The sequence below is a fragment of the Euprymna scolopes genome, chromosome 24 (genome assembly GCF_053919585.1).
Source record: "Euprymna scolopes isolate OS-2025 chromosome 24, ASM5391958v1, whole genome shotgun sequence".
Lineage (NCBI taxonomy): Eukaryota > Metazoa > Mollusca > Cephalopoda > Sepiida > Sepiolidae > Euprymna > Euprymna scolopes.
Genome location: NC_136505.1, coordinates 51,138,316 through 51,156,886, shown reverse-complemented (window position 1 = coordinate 51,156,886; position 18,571 = coordinate 51,138,316). Strand labels below are relative to the sequence as shown.

The 18,571-nt window shown below is 32.7% G+C and overlaps 1 protein-coding gene across 2 annotated transcripts in view; it reads right to left on the bottom strand.

Moving 5' to 3' along the window:
* LOC145246703 (uncharacterized) overlaps positions 1-18,571 on the bottom strand; it is a 379,705-nt gene that overhangs the window by 350,090 nt on the left and 11,044 nt on the right. The window lies entirely within an intron of this gene.

Genomic DNA, 18,571 nt, shown 5'->3' with positions numbered 1-18,571 from the left:
CAATTTGAAATTTATTTATCTTGAAAGTACACTTTTTTAGATTTTACAAAGTAAGGTATAAGAATTTAATTAAAAAAAATTACCTTGGATTTATTTTATGTAATGTACATTCTGTTGCACTTGTTGCACTTTTACAAAAATCATTGAAAATGTTATATCTATATCATTAATTGCTAGATGAAAGATAATGTTTTTAAAGTGAACCAAAATGTACATTACATAAAATAAATCCAAGGTATATATATATATATATATATATATATATATATATATATATATATATATATATATATATATATATATTAAGGCAATCATGACAGTAAGACGTATTTCTTCATTTTATATTAAAATAAAAAAGACTTAGGAGAATAGGAAAATGGATAGCGACTAAAAAATAAAAGTAATTAAATAGAAAAAAAATCAAAACGAGTCAATTGACATGTTTCGTCCTCACTCATCAAAATTGAAATCGAGGGATTTATTTTTAGTAATTTGTTTACCTTAATGATAAAATCTAAAAAAAGAGACGGGAGCAAGAGCAATCGTATGGGGATGAATTTTAGAGGCTGATCATCCCAATACAATTGCTCTTGCTCCTGTCTCTTTTTTTTTTTAGAGTTTACAATCAAGGAAAACAAATTACTAAAAAATAAATCCCTTGATTCCAATTTTGATGAGTGAGGGCGAAACATGTCAATTGACTCGTTTTGATTGTTTTTTTTTTCTATTTCCTATCCATTTTCCTTTTCTCCTCAGTTTTTTTTTTAATATGAAATGAAATCCGAAGGAATACGTCTTCCCTTCATGATTGCCTTAATAAAGTTTTGTATCCCCAAGAAAATCATGATATATATATATATAGAGAGAGAGAGAGAGAAAGAGAGAGACAGAGAGAGAGAAAGAGAGAGAGAGAGGGGGTATCAATAATACACTCACAATTCAACTGTTATCAATCTGAACATTTGCGGATATGATTTTTTAATTGCATGTCTTTTTAATTACAAGCCTCTCCATTTCTTCTCTGGGTTTATTAATCAAGGTTTTGTTGTCATTGGACACGCTATCCATCTCTCTCTCTCTCTCTCTCTCTCTCTCTCTCTCTCTATATATATATATATATATATATATATATATATATATATATATATACATATATATATATATATATATATATATATATATATATGTATGTATGTATGATCATGAAGAAGTATTTGAGAGTAGAGTGGAGATTTACGGAGATTTACAAATGTTTCATAGTTAGACAGCCGATGAAGCAAAAATTCTTGTCGCACTGAGCGTCTTTTGATATATCAATCATTTGTGTCAGGTTCCCTTTTAAGATTTTTTATATTCACTTTAAATTAAATTGAACGAAATGTTCGACGATAAATGAATTGATTCTATATATTACTGCCAGTACATCTGCTGAAATCCATATTGTTTTCCATGAGCAAATTGTTTTTTGCTTAAATGATTGACAACATTTTGATTTATTACAGCCTCAACCAATTTAGTCGTAACGCAGAGGAGACTAATCGGTCGATTCGAAGATACAGAAGACTGATCGTCAGCATCTTTAAATAATGGATGACTTATACAGTTGTCAAAAGAGATGGGAAATATTTCCCTATTAGGCAATGATTCATTCATTTTCTGAGAAAGAACTAGTTCTTGCTGTATTTTCTACTCCAAACGATTGGAGTATTGTCAAGACAAGTTGTTTATTTATGCATCCAGATGTACATATCTTTTAGATGACCTTAAACTATATCCAGTGATGAGGCCCCAGCTTGCGGGCTTTAAGGAGTGTGGAGCCACCCTTTTTATGCCATTGCTCCCAGGTCCACTCTGACTCGGAGTGGTAGTACCTGTTAGGGTCCCAACTATGGGTTAAATAGAAACCGACTAGAAGACAACAAATATATTCTATTAAAAAAAATTTCTTCAAAATCTTGGAATTCGGCCTTAAATAACCTGAAAAAGGTTGATATGCCGTAAAACAACCAACCAACCAAACAACCAACCAATCAATGTCTTTTAGAGTATTTTAGCCGGTAGTTTACCCGGTTTCACATGCTTAAATTTGATGAAAACATACGTTTCATTTATTTTTGTTTCAAATTCATTGAAATAGCGAAGGGATAGATTAAATAAATGTATTCTACATTTAGTAACTCATTCATATTTTGACTTTTTCACTAGTAATTTTGGCTTAATAAATGCAGATCATATTCTCTAGTTCAGTTTTAATACTTCTACCGAACCACTCATCTGATATGGTGGTGTTTATTTTCTAATAAAATCAATTTACACACATTAGTATAGGAGACATTCAGAAGAAAACGTTTCACTTATAAAGACATACTAATTTGTAATTGTTTCCGGTATGGTTTTATTTTTGGGGTGTCAAGCCGGACAGAAAAAAATCCTGTGTTATTTTTTTTTCATTGAAGAATGATATGTTGTGTTTCTTAGTTAAACTCAAATGACTGGCGACTTTTCGTCATTTTAATTTAGTTAACTTTGATAATGACAAACAAAGTGTCACCTGAAAAGCACGTTAATTGAAGGATTATTAAGTATTTAGTTTCGTTAAAGTTTGTTATTTTTTTGTTTTATGTTCGATCAACACCTTGTTTTATTAAAACCAAACCAGCTTTTGTAAACAATGGATACATTCTCAAAATTGTTTTATGCTTCCTTTAATGCCAGACGGTTTTGATTAGGAGAAACACACAAAGATACATTGATTATTATGTGTGTTTGTTTATGAAAAATCAAGCATTTGAAGGTTATTTTATCTCGTTAGGTTTTACGATATATCAGTCATCACTAAAAAAAAAAAAAAAAAGCAGACATGATTGTTTTGTAGATTGTTTCAAATTTAGAAGAGGTACTCTTATTCTTAAAATAATTTTCCCCTAGAACACATTGTATAAACCAAGAGAAGCAATAGAATAATCAGTCTTTTAGGCTAACATTGCCGTTATGTAAATTTCCCTCAACTTTGCTCTATTTTTTTTTACACAGGCATCACCTCATTATCAAGGCCAAGAGACCACTCATGGATAAGGGTTAAAGAGGGTACAGTAGAAATTGGACAATACAGTAATCATTAGCAATGAAATTTCGGTAAATTTGATAACTTATATGGAACGGCTCATCAAGAACTTATTTACGTTAGACTTGAACACAACCATATTGTAGTCAGCCGGAAAGCAGGAAAACGGAAGACAATTCCACAGGCGTGCAGTTCTAAGAAAGAAGCTTTGTTCATGGAATCTACGTTTAGGTTTTAAAACAATTTGCATTGCGATCCCATTGGGATTTAGAGGAGATGAACTGTAAGGATATAAATAACCAGCGCAATCTATTATAAGTAACAGTCGTTAGCTAATGAGTTAATTTTCTCAAATCTCACGACGTCCATTCGTATGGATCGTGGTTTATTGCCTGTTGATTTCCATTACGTGAGGAAGTGGCGACGTAATTGTCTAAGATATTTTTGGACAAAATTTAATTTAAAGACCGTAATGATTATAAACCGATTTTGAAATGTTTTGCTAGGCCAATTATGTTCGTACAATCTCCGTCGTTGTTTGCTTTTTCGCTCATATTTCTTCCCGAATTTAAAGTTAATTATAGACTAAATAAAGGGTATTGTTTGCATAGTTATAGCAAGTATTATCATAACTTTGGGGTTAATGTACAGAATTAATAGCTTATCTCTCCTTTCAAACAAAATCTCGTTCGTTAATATGTTACTGTATAGGTGGACTTTCGATATCAATACATAAATATTCTACAAGTACTTTAATGGTGAATGCTCTAACGAATTACACGCACTTACCTCAGCGTGAATACCCCGACAAACCCGACAAGCAGCTAAATCCCACCCCTTTCACTATAGAGATCCTTAGGTGTAAGAAAAAAATTTGCTCCAATAGTTTCTTCCCCACAACTGCTAGACTTTGGAACTTCATTTCGGAATTCTTCTTTCCCAATTGTACTGACATGCAGAAGTTCAAGTGCAATGTGAACAGACATCTTGCTACTCTTCTACCTTCATAATACAACTGCAACTTATGTCCCCGATAGTAGCTCCCTACTTCATAGTGGCACTGTGTCTTGTTCGGGTTGATAATTGAATTAAGAAGAAAACAATAAATAGAACGTACTTTTACGGGTTACATATAGCACAGTTAATGACTTTAGTAAAGTAAAAATCGAGTAAAAAATTATATAGGGTTCAGAGGTGGGAGCGTTGAATTCCATGATTGGACAACGTCCGTGAACAACGCCCAACAGTTAAAACTAATTTTCCTGCTTATGGTCAAAACACATTTTAGATTCTTTATGCGATGAAATGTTTTATGTTAAACTTCACGCCGTATATTATTGACAATTTCTCAGCTCTTCCAATAATGAGAACTAGTAGGCATGAAACAGCGAGAGCGACTGTAATCTTATTTGTTTTGTTTTTCTTATATTTATTTCAAGTTCTATTTTATTATATTTTATGAAACGTGTGAATTGATACACTGCCATCAGCAAATATTATTTTTTTATAAAGAGGCTGTTTTATTTATTTATTACAATATATAGACGGTTAACTCCAATTTTCTTGTCATAGTTTATGATGCAATTAATTGAGATGATAATACCTGATTTTTACATAGATTTGGAGTAATTCAATTCACATTGCAGACATTACCTTATTTTTCGTGACTACTTTTTTTTATTCATCCTAACTCAACATTACGAAATATTTGGTATTATATACTAAATTGTACTTTTTTTCATGCTTTTCTAATGTCACTGATATTATTTATGGTTATATTCATATATTTTATCATGAATAGATATTTCGTCTGTACAGAAATAATCGAACGTTCCGTTTTACGTTTTGATTTTAATTCATAAATTGCGCCAACACTAAATTATTTATGATTTTTCTTCGGAGGTGAAGGAATATTTATCTTACTTGCATATTGCTTCCTTTCTAATCGACGCGTCCTTATTTGGGCTTTTTTTTTTCGGGGTTCGAAATTCCAATTTTCACTTTGTTGTTTTTTTTCAAGATATATTATCTTTTATTTTTATTATACGCGTTTTCTTAGTCGGCTCTTCTCTACAGACGTAAGATAAGAAATTACACCACATAATCTATGCATTGTTACACACGTTTACACATAGTTTAAGTTGTTTATTATTTATGGACCAACACGTTGTAGCTTTCGTCGCAAGAGAGACACGAAAGGAATAACTCAACTCACTTTTATCCTTAGTGGAACAACCGATATTTATTTACAAATATTTATTAAAGGTCTTTTCTTTTCACACACGGCCACCTAGCAAAACGTCTCTCTGCCTTCTGATGAGATTTATTGACGGCTTCTTTCTGGCTGTGACAGCTATCTCGCACCCAGCTCCGTAATTTTAATACAACTGGCACACGTGCGTCCACGTTCTTTTACATTTATACGGAACATAACTGTAATCGTTATAGAGAGTTGTTTTCATTCATATACAAATCCTTTGTTTAAGACATGCAGAGAAAGAGATGCGTTCAGTTGTGTCAATAGAGCCCTCCTAAATAAAGAAAGCTTTCTATATGCAACTGAAATTGTAAATGTTTTATGTGCATCATTTTTCATATTTATATTGCACTAGCGCGGGGTACCCGGCGTTGTGTGCTCGGACAGGGGTAGGGGTGTTAATCAAAACATAAGAATAAGCGAAGTAAATATTAAAAAACACACAAAAAACTAACTTAAGGCAAACGGACGACGTTAAATGTAAAAGCGGGGGGTACCCGGCGTTTCCCGGGTTTTTTTGGGTGTGTGTGGTCGGTGGGGGTGGGAGTGTAAACGAAAACCTGAGAATAAGCAAAGTAAAAAATCACAGAAAAACGAACGTTAAAAAAATCTGAAAAATACGTGAAAATGGCTTAAATAACCCTGCTTCAATATTAAAATTAAAAAAAAAACACATCTCACATAACGATTCGAACCCAAAACGTTTGGATAATGACGCCGCGCTCTAAGTAACTGAGCTAAGACGACGTGCCCGAAATTGTGTCGTTTTTTTTAATTTTTAAACGATGTCATTTGCGCATGCGTAGAACCGAACTCGTCATGAGAGGACGGTTTTTGCTGACCCTTCCCCCGTAGAAAACTACTGATTTTAGGGTGTAGAAATTAATGTTTCTGACCAAGTTTTCGATATTTGTCTTGCAAAGGTTGGAACATTAAAATGATACCGATTTGGCAAAAATCCGTGACCGGTGTCGAAAGTTTTTGCGAGACATACAAACGCACATACATATATACAAACACAATACATACACACATTTTCGCTTATATATATATAGACTAGGTAGGAGGGTAATCAGAACATCGGAAAAACACAAAAAACTAACGTAAGACAAACGAACGATGTTAAATGTAAAAATCGAAAAAACAAAAACAAAAAAAGAAAACAGAAAAACGACCGTAAAACAGCACGTGAAAATGGCTTAAACAAGCCTGTTTCGATATTAAAATTTTAAAAAATCGGTGGGTACCCGGGTGTTTTTGGGTGTGTGTAGTCGGTCGGAGGTGTTAATGAACACCTAAGAATAAGCGAAGTAAAAAAAACAACAGAAAAACGAACGTTACGTGAAAAAAAGCTTAAATAACACTGGTTCAATATTTGAATTTAAAAAATAAAAAAAAGATATCTCACACCGATTCGAACTCAAAACGTTTAGATAGGAAACCAACTCTCTAACCAACTGACCCAACACGACCTATATGAAATTTAGTCAGTTCTTCAACTATTTAAACTAAATCAGGCCATGACGTCATCTGACGCATGTATAGAACCGATCGTCGTCATGAGAGGACGGTTTTTGTTGACCCCCCCCGTAGAAAATTGTCGATTTCCGGGTGAAAAATTAACGTTTTTGGCGTTTCCATATATTTCGGGGGAAGGATGGAGCTTCAATATGATATCAAGTTTGTTCATTTTTGTTTCGTCTGCGAAAGTTTTTAGCGGGCGCACAAACACACATACATACATACAAACATTTTGTCTTTTATATTTATAGATTATCTTTATATTTTGACGTTTAGAGAATAATCTTAAATATAGCATTATAATATAAAGGATGAGTTTATAATAAAACCAAATTTGTTTTACGGTATTCTTTCAAAAGATTGATAACATAACCTATGTCTTTTTTACCTTTCTTGCTTTCTTTCATGTTTTTGAAGCAATTAGTTAAACAACGGTATCTTTCTTCTTATGCAATACTTTATCACAATTCTTTTATTCTGCAATATGTTTGCAGCTGCAACACTTGGCAAGCAGACTGCGGACAATACAGTTTTGTGTGGTATGGCCCTATTCTCCATGCTCGCACATTTTTGGGTCAGTTTTGTAACCCCGTCTGGTCATAGCATCTTTTGATTGCCTTTTCCTTATTGATAGGCGGTTGAATATTGTCCACTAGAGCCAAGGTGCTTCTGAACCGAGAGGAAGTGTCTCATATAGGGGCATTTCGTTGTCAGAAAGAACAAGATCGAATAATCCTAGTCGTTTTTATGTCAATTAATACATACTATTATCTGCGAATTCTATGAAATAATTTGAAGCAAGCCAGAAACTCGTGATGCTTACCAGCTAGAAAACTGACAGAATCTACAGTCCAAAGTATAAGGAAAGGCCAGCGCCCGCCTCCGAGCCATGCATTGCTTTTACAGTACAAGCTAAGAAATAGTATTAAGATCTTACTCGATATTTAGACATAGTAATATTCACAATAAATTCTTGATCATAATGGGCAACCGCTGACTTGCTTAAGAATATGATTTCTTTGCGTATACTTCAAATTAAAGTTTCTGTGGTGTTATCTCATTAGTACTTTTGTTATATCAAATTCCGTCGTAGACAAGTGGTTAACGACACAGACTGACGACATGGTTGTTTCAAGTTCGATTACAATTCGTTCCACAAAAATCACTTTTGCTAAGAATGTTGACAACTTCTTGTGGTTCCTCCCGTAAGTACCTGATATCTTTCTGATACAATTCTGACTATGCGAATATGGAAATAAATGGCAATGATAAAATCATTGAAATCAGACGATATGATGACGATGATGATACTGATGATCATCATCATATTCTGTACGTTTAATAGATGAAAAAAGTTAGTGTCTATCAAATCCAGAGACAAAGATAATACGTCACTTTTAAAATGGCAATCCTATTCTTGCCATCAATAACCGAAGTATTCTTATGAGAAAAGATTGGTGCATATTACTTGCATTTGAACAAGGTCATAATTTGAAACCTCGGTTTTTAAGTTGTAAAATTTCAGCACGCCGAAACAAGAACGCTCCGTATTAATGTAATAATACGAATTAAGACAATCTAGAAGGTTCTTTTCTTCGCTGACCCAGAACAGGAAAAATGAAGTGGGGTATAAGAAAAGATACTAAACCGTGCCCCTGGCCAAAAAGCGACTGAAGATGATGAGTTCAGTCTTATCTCTTTTTTTAAAACTCTCTTTCGTTCTCTCAATCTTTTAATCATACAAACATTTAGCTGCAATAATCATAGCATATTCGTAAAACACTCGCTTCATGTTTGCGTTCTAATTTGGGACGACGAAAATTCGACCACAGAAGCTATCCAGTACATCGAAGACTACGCTAACCAATCAATAATCTCGTAGAAGTATAAATAATGTCAACACATAACGAGCATTTTAACCAGATTAAAAATAAAGCAAAACGGACCATCTTCACCAAAAGAAACGTTAGAATAATGATGCAGCATGTGTTCGCTTGTGTTAAGATGAGAAAGAATACGAAATGGGGAGACAAAGAGAGAGAGAGAGAGAGAGAGGGAGAGAGGGGGGAGAGAAGATGATATATCGACCGAAAGAGCAAAATGATATTCTAGTGAATAACAGGTTCTAGAAAAAGTTTGCATGTTGTATTTTCTGTGCTTTGTACAGCCGTATATAACGCTTGTATCTATCAGTATGCAAACTATGTAGGCTTCCCGGTGGCGCACATTATATATTAATACAGCTAATCGATATTCGTCCTGTGATTGCTGACACGATGTCCATGTTAAAATATAAGTAAGATCCTTTCTGTTTCATAAGGTCTCTTATAATAGTAAAATGAGGAGATATTTGATATCTAAAAATGTCATTGGACACGATATGAGAGCAATCCTTCACGATGGAATGAATAGAAACGTATATGAGGCATTCTCGAAGGCTCTTCGTCACAAAAGTGCAATTTCAGACATTATCGATTTTGAGTCAGATATAGCGGAGCAATTTTACAAGAAAAAAAGTAATTGTGATCTATTCTTACAGATTAACATATATACTCGTAATTCAACAACTAGGAAACAAAAATACAATAATATTTTACGAAATATGATGTGTATATATACGTGACGAACTTTTTGATAGTTTTCTTTATTTTACACAAGAATCACCACTTATCAAGGTCCGGAGGCCACTCGAGGATAAGGGACAATTGGTATATATTAGTTAATTTGATTATAGCGTAGTATACATAGGTAGTGGGAATTTTGTAAATTGGATTACTTAGGGGGAGGCTTCATCAAGAACTTGTTTACATTAGACTTGAAGACAGATTGTAGTCAGCTGAAAAGCAGGCAATTGGAAGAGAGTTCCATAGGCGTGCAGTTCTAAGAAACAAGCGTTGTTCATGTAATCTACATTTAGGTTTAGGCACAGATAAATAGTGTGGAAAATTATTGATAATATTTTCGGCCAGACGAGTGTTTTTCGTGAAAGTTTAGCGAAAGGGGACCATAGATTGAAGCTCAGACGAGCACTTGCCATGAAAATAAGGATAAATCAGAGAAAGACCCGCAAACGTTATTCCATAAGATATTAGTATATGTATAATATAATGTGGACAATCTCTGTAGTGTTTTTTCTGTTATTAGTAAAACGTTACAAATATGTCTACGCCTACGATCAATGCAAAAAATATCTAGTATGACTAGCACGCCACATGGGGATGGCCAGTCGTAAAATAAAATAAAATATGATATTTTGATTAATGCATATTTCACATGTTTTAGTATGGAACCAATTCCCATTTTTTTATTGTAACCAATATATAGTAGTGATTTGGAAAATAAAAATAAAAGTATCACTTGGGTGCCCGAGTCAAATTCCAATGTTTTAGCTGTTAAGCAATATTCTTAACCGTCTAATTTAATCTAAGACTATAAGTACATTAAAAAAAGCGTCCCTATCTCAATAAATGTATATTTGAGTAAGCGCAGGACATACAGCTGTCATCTATTTACGCCTATTAACCTCATTGGTTCTTTTAATTTTGATAATTTAGCAGCTATTTGTACCAGCTACAAGCAAATCGAATTTGTTCCATATATGCAAGCCATATGTATATATATATATATATATATATATATATATATATATATATATTATAATATAAAGCTAAACGTCTGTGTGTCTGTGTCTGTGTCTGGTCAGGAATAGGCTCCTATATTGTTGACTATTATAAAAAAAAAACTGATCACATATAATTATAATTATAGAAGATGTATCGAGACACAGGAATAGGTATGTTTGATCTGGCATAATGATGATTCATTAAAATTTGGGGGTATGCGTTCGCGCCTGGTCCACAAAGTATGGAAATAAAAAAGTTAAAAATTAAAAAAAAAAGTTTACAAGTGTTTTTGATATAGATGTACATGAGAATACTTTGATACGTATGTTTTAACTTAAATAGGGATGGTATGATAAATTGTGGGATCTGCGTTCGCGCCTGGTCTCCATAGAATGGAAATAGACACAAACTTTAATAACGACTTTTCATATCTATCTGCGTAAGTATAATTTGATAATCATGTTTCAGTTTTAAGAAATATGGTATAAAAAATGATAGGGTGTTCGTTCGCGCCTGACCTCCATAGAATGGATACATGTCACAAAGTTTAACAAAGTTTTTTTAATATAGATCCACAGAATATTGTGATAAGTGTTTCCGTGTGAACAGGTATGGTGTAATAAATTATGGGGTTTATCTATTTTATTTTTACTTTCATCATATTTTGCTTTGGGTGTGATACTCCCAAATTCGAAGCTATCTCTTTACAACCCTTCCTTTTCATAACCTATCATCATCTATATATATATATATATATATATATATATATATATATATATATATATATAAGCGAAAATGTGTGTTTGTATGTATGTATGTATGTATGTATGTATATGTGTGTGTGTTTGTATGTCTCGCAAAACTTTCGGCAAGAGTCACGGATTTTCACAGGATTGCTATCATTTTAAGTACCAACCTTCGCCCGACAAATATCGAAATATTGGCCAAAAACATTCATTTCTTCACCCTACATCGTCAGTTTTCTACAGGAAAAAGTCAGCAAAAACCGTCCTCTCATGACAAGTTCGCTTCTACGCATACGCAAATGACGTCGGAATATGATTTAGTTTAAATATTACAAAAAAACGATCCAATTTCGTCGACGTCGTCTTAATTCAGTAGCTTAGAGGGCAGGGTCATTAACTAAAGGTTTTGGGTTCGAATTTTTTTTTTCAGTTTTTTTAATTTTAATATTGAAACAGGGTTATTTAAGGCATTTTTCCCGTTCTATGTTTTGTTATTTGTTTTTATTTTTCAGATTTTTTACAGAAGTTTTAACGTATATTTTTCTGTTTTATTTTGTCATCACATTAGCGTTTTTTTTTTGTTTTTTCCCCAATTTTACATTTAACATCGTTCGTTTGCCTTACGTTATTTTTGTTGGTGTTTTTTCGATTTTTTTAAAAGTTTTAGCATTTTCATATTTAAAAACATTTACTTCGCTTATTGTTATGTTTTGATTAAGAGCACTCCTCGCCCGAGCACACACACCTCTAAACACCCGGGCAACGCTAGTACTTTCATAAATCATAAGTCCATTTTTAGTAGGTTGTTTTTGAACCCAGTCAACGACGGCTACTTTTGCTAGTATATATATATATATATATATATATATATATATATATATATATATCAATTTGAGTCTGTAAGAATTTACATATACTTTGGTAGGGGCCGTTCTACACGCACAGAGAAGTCAGTTTTATACGTACATGAATTATTTTTGTAAGGTGAGATATTGTTTCGGTCTTTTACCTGCATCTTTGATCTTCTTGATTTCAGTTCGTATTATACATAATACTTCTCGAACGTATAGATATTGTTGAGATTCCTTGTCAGCGAATTTTATTAGATAAAATGAGCGGTATGTTGTGAGACATCCATAAAATAACATACAGCAGTATTTTGATGTTTTCAAATGTGATATTTTATCATAGGATTAATAATCTAATCTTCTATTTGGTGGAGTATGGAGTGTGTAACTGGAACAACTCATACAGATTATTTTAGTTTATTTGTGTTACACATTTTCTGCTAGAGAAATCGACAGAATATACTTTTATTCAATTTCAAACTTAACATAATTGACAGGAGTTATTATTTTAGTAAGTTGACCAAAACGCTGCCTATAGAATGACATGTACCAAGGATTCACAAAATAGAAACTGATATTAATATATGTATATATATATATATATATATATATATATATATATATATATATATATGAGCAAATAGTTAATAAAATATGTTAAAAAACACTTTGAAATGAGTTAAAAACATATTTAATCTGAAAAGGAAACATTAGATAAATGGATAGTCCCTAATCCGCGGAGTTTCGAAGAAATACTTTCCTTCTCATCAGAGGACTATCCACTTATCAAGTCTTTCCTTTTCAGATTAAATATGCTTTTCACTCTTTTTCAAAGTGTTTTTAACATGTTTTATTAACTGTTCGCTCTTATATATATATATATATATATATATATATATTTCTGTAGAAATATATTTTCTTATTATATATCAATGCTTATATAAGAAGCGCAATGTGATTACAGAGCAATATATAGAATAAATGACAAAATTTTATATTCCAAAATTCATGATGTTGACCCTCTTATAATTTATTCCTTTAAATCAGTTGATTTAAGCAATTCTTGACAGTATCTGTTTCGTAGCGCAAAATCAATCACTTAATTATTATATCAATTAGTGAATATATTATGTCCTTAACTCATCAGAAGAAATAGCAACACTCAATCCCTCAAAAGGAATTGAAATATGATTTGACATGGAAAAATCCGAAAATTGGAAGAGAAGCTGCAGTTACCTTTATATTTTTCCATAAATTTGGAATATACATTTTTTGTCATTTATTATATATATATATATATATATATATATATATATGTATAGTTACATTTATGTATAGTAAGTTATGAAATTATATATGGCAATTAAGCTACAGAGAATATGCTGCGTGTCATTCTCGTGAGAATTCGTCAGGCGAATGAAACGCGGAATGCTCTGTGTAGCTTAATTGCCATATATATTTTCATAACTTACTACCTTGCCCTACATTGGTCGCAGCAATATATCTTTCATTTCAATCGAAAAAGATTTCATCAGGCAATCGACGCCTCCGGTCTTTTAATCTTAAGAGATTTTAAGATTAAAAGACTGGCCTCACTGAAGACCGGAGGCTTGAATTGTGTGATGAAATCTTTTTGAATAAGACGAATAATTTATTTTCGCGACCAATTTTTTTTTTAACCATCATTGAATATATATATATATATATATATATATATATATATATATATACTAGAAATCTACCAGTTTCAGAAAATGTGTTTTCCAATTTTTAAGACAGATTGAATTCAAATATATAATCATATAATACATTATGTCAACAATATGTAGCGCAAATATTTATCATGCTAAAATATAGTAAAGAAGTTTAAAAGAAAAATATTTTTATTTTACTTACCCTCAGCCCAAACAAGACATATCGCTACTTGGACGTAAGGGGCTACTAATTGGGACCGTACCTAAGAAAGAGTAAAAAGTTGGTTCGTGTTTCATTTGAAAGTCTAGCTGTTCTAGGAAAAAGCTATTTTAATAGTAACCTTTCTGACAATTAAGGAACCTCAACAGTGAAAGTGTGCGATTTTGTTTCTAAGCGGGTTTTTCGGGGATATGTACGTCTAGGAGGCACAAGTGCTATCCGTTTATCAGAGTGCATTCACATTAAAAGACTTGTCAAACACAAAGATACAATATTGTGGCGATGGGACAGGGGTTGGAACCTAGTTGATCAAATGGAACCTATTAGATTGGAGGTCCTTTTTGGACACTATTCGAGTGGGAGAGACTAATGGTAGATGCACCAGCCCAGATATTGCAACAATACTCCATTCATGGGCGAATGTTGTTTTATAGATAATTATAGATGCGGGATACTTTCAGGTGCAAGCAGTTTTCTAGCACGATAGAGGGAGCCCACTTTCCTTGCAGCAGCATCGCAATGTCATCGATGTATTTGTTCCATGTTATATATCCTGAAAATGTTAAGCTGAGGAATTTGAAGAAAGAATTCTCGAGTAGGGAGTTATTTGCCATGAATATCTGTGTTCAGAGAAGCTTCTTGTAAAATTTAGTAGAGAGCAGCTTAGTTTACTAGCATTAAATGTCACCTTCCATTTACGTCCCCATTCAACTACTGTCTAGAAATGATTCAGCCACTGTTCTTCCTTCAGACCTGCCTAGAGCGTTGTATTATCAGCAAATGCACCTATTTTGGACTAAATATTATCGGAGAGGTCATTGATGAATATCAGGGATAATAGTAGTCCAATGGTCGAGCCCTGGGGCACTCTCGCATTAGTGTTATGCTGATTGGATAAACATCCATCAATGACAACATTGATTGTCCTATTGTCTTAGAAGGATCAAATTATATTTAGTATTCATCTAGTTATACTATATGATTTGATTTTCATTAGCAGCCGTTCTTGCCAGACTTTGTCAAGGGCCTTGGATATACCTGGCTTCACACGCCTTATCCAGTTCATAGTATATGCGTTCAGATTGACTGTTAAAATATCTGCAGTAGAACGACACTTTCTTAACCTGTACTGTTTAACAAAAGATTAACTTTTCGAGGTGGTGGGATAGTGCTTGATTGATTAGCGTCTCAAAGATTTTAACTGAGAGGGGGCGGATAATGATAGGGTGATAATTGAGTGGGTTGGTCCCTTTGTAAGAATTCATATACACTGGTACCACAGAGGCCATTAATCAGCTATTAAGGAAACAGGATTAAGCAAGGCATTTGTTGTAGAGTTTGCTCAGCTGTACATTTCTTAATTAGTATAGCAGGCATGAGATCAGGCCAACATGCCTTGGGGCTGTTTAAGTTTTTTTATGATATCGTGAACATGAGAACGTATGATTTTCAGATCATCAGTTGTGGTTTCCATCCGCATAGGAAAATTTGTGAGGGTGTTGTTCTTGGCTCTAGAGGTGAGTTAGAGGCGAATCGCCAAGTAAACAATTCCGCCTCTTCGGTCTTCGTGTATGCAATCTTCTGGTTGTTGAATAATAAGGGGATTACTGGATGCCATTTATCTTCTACACTATTATAAATTTTCCAGAAATCGCGAGTTCCTATATTCTGCGATTTTATGCGTTCCCTGGTTATTTGAGCGTGTCTTCTTTTAGCTGTGGTTATTACTCTCTTACAATAATTACAAGCATGTATGAATGTTTGCCTATTTGCATTTGATTATTACGTAGGAGCCGGCGGAGCGCATGCTATTTTTGTGCAATGGCAGCTGCACAATCTGTACTGAAACATGGGGCTTGATATAATACTTCCGTGCGGGGGCATGTGCTTGAATTCCAACTTTGCACCAGACAATTGTCTCATTGGCACACTTTTCAGCAGGGAGAAAGAAAATATTGATCCATGGGGCATCACTGATACGTTATCTGATGGCTTTACAGTCAGCCCTTTTGTAGTACTTTGTCGTTTTGAGCAAGGCTCATCACCTTGGTGTTGGAATTTGAGTGCGATGTCTACTGATACCACATAGGTACTATGTGGCATTCTAGAAAATATGTATATGAGAAAACATCTTGTTTGAATTCTGTAACGCTGTATATAATAGCGACCTGTATATATAAATTCACAAATAACGCATATTTCTGTTTACGAATAAAGGTGGCTTTAGTATTGCTGCAAACTACAGAGAAATATGTCGTACATATACCTATATCAAAATATATTTTGTTTTGTTGCTGAATAGAATTCAACTAAAAATTGAGAATGCCGTTACACAAAATAAAATGAGTTTCGTCAAAACAGATCAAATTTTTGTCTCAGAGGATTATGGAACGTGTACAAGAAGGTAACGTTTTTAGTTCATGCATGCAAGTTTGTTATTAGATGGAGAGTTGAAAGAATAAGTAAATTCTTCTTGCGTATTGTATTACAGTTGATGATTGTTCATGCAATAATGATTTCGTACGGTAGAACACATTCTCTGGTGTATTGACCTGACGGTCACAGCTAATGTTTTCCAGGACAAAAGATACCTGCCTATTTAGAATTTACTGCATCTTCCGAATGTTGTAAGAAAATGGTTTGACATTGGTAACTTAAAACGGTAAAAGTAATCTTTTCGAAGTTATTACTAGCGCAGTAGTCAGTGATAGCTTTGACAGTATTGTGTTCACATATAAGGAATAAGAAGCTATACCGAAGTAACTGAAAGATGCGTTGGACCTTTTATTAACACAAAAAAACTACATTTTCTTAAAGCAACCTAGTAATATCCCTGCCTTAAGTTGGATGCCTGACGACTTAACATATCGTGCTAATGTAAGTTATTCAGCAAAATATTTTAAATAGAAATAACTTTTATATTAGCGCTTACTTTTAGAACATCTTCGTCAATAAGGAACTCTTTGCCAGATCAAATGATTGTACATTATTGAAGTAATTATATATATATATATATATAGAGAGAGAGAGAGAGGGAGACAGAGAGAGAGTGAGAGGGAAAAGACTGGGAGAAAGTAAGAAATAGATAAATAGATACTCAAAGTAAAATTAAAGCAGCACTTTGCTTTGGGCTTATCTTATTATTTCTTTCGAAAATTAGGTATTTTGAAGTTAGTTCTTCATTTTCAAAAACTGATGATAGCGACATCATTTTAAATTACAATCTTTCTTTTAGAAAGAGTTTTGTTTGCTTTTCTTGTTGAAAGAATTGTTAAGATATTGACTTAAAAGCTCCTTAATAAATACGAACGCTAAAAGGAGAGCTTTTACGTTTAACACATGAACACACTTTTACGGAAAGTATAAACTGCAAGATAATTCTCATAAATTGTATCAGTGGGGACGAATTGTAAGAATATCATTGAAAACACAATGTTGAATTGTATAACAATTATATATATATATATATATGCATATATATATATATATATATATATATATATATATATATAATGTCGGCTGCATCGATTGGCTACCTTGCTGCAAATTAAATGAAACTCGCGTGTTTATTAAGGAGTGCTCAATGCAGGACAGAGCTTGTATATAGTATGTGTATTACAATTTCGACTCTCTTTTGGTCTGATGAAGTGTTGTCTCTATTTGCAACTGCACTGAAACCTGTATGCACATATATAACCAATAATGTTTGTTTAATAAACAGACTATATATATATATATATATATATATATATATATATTTTTTTTTTTTTTTTAAATAGGGGGTAGTCACAAAAAATGTGTATTTTTTTACATTATTTTATTATTCCGTGTCTTGGTTTTTCATTGAGAATTATGTTTGTTTCATTAATGTTAAAAAATACACATTGTTGGTGACTACCGCCTATTTAAATATACATCTTTCTTTCGTTGGAATTTCTTAACCCATTTTATATTAATATATATGAATTTGTTTTTCTTTTATGTGTATCGATACCTATATTAAAAACCCTCTTTTCTATTTATTTAAAAAGAAAATACAATTTTCTTATATATGGCTTGTGGAATTGCATTCACTACCAAAAGATCTATCTAATTTGCATATTCTTTTAAACATTCATTTTAATTAATTCCCTATTAGTTTTTTCGTTTTTTTTTATAGGGTGATCCTCTTTAGTTAACTATTACGTGTAATTATATTAATGCAGATATTCTACATGATTTATACTTTCATAATATTTGCGTAAAAAGTTTATTGTAAACACAAAATTGTTTCCATATATATTTATGCATACGTATATATTTTTGTTTAATCTATCTATCTGTCTATAAAAGTGAACGTGTCATTGTGTCTGCGTGTGTGTGTACATTTCCCTACGCAATAACTCTGTTAATTTTAAGTCTAGACACTCGAAATTTGATATACAGGGTACTGAGATTTGGGAAAATCTTTGTCGTCGGTTTTCGGCCAGAAATTTAGCTGTTAAGGGGTCAAAGTTCAACGATTTGACCTTTGAGAACTCTACCAATCTTCTTCAACAATTTGGGGTCTAAAGACTTGAAATTTTAGATATAGGTTTCTTGCACATAGATATAACTTA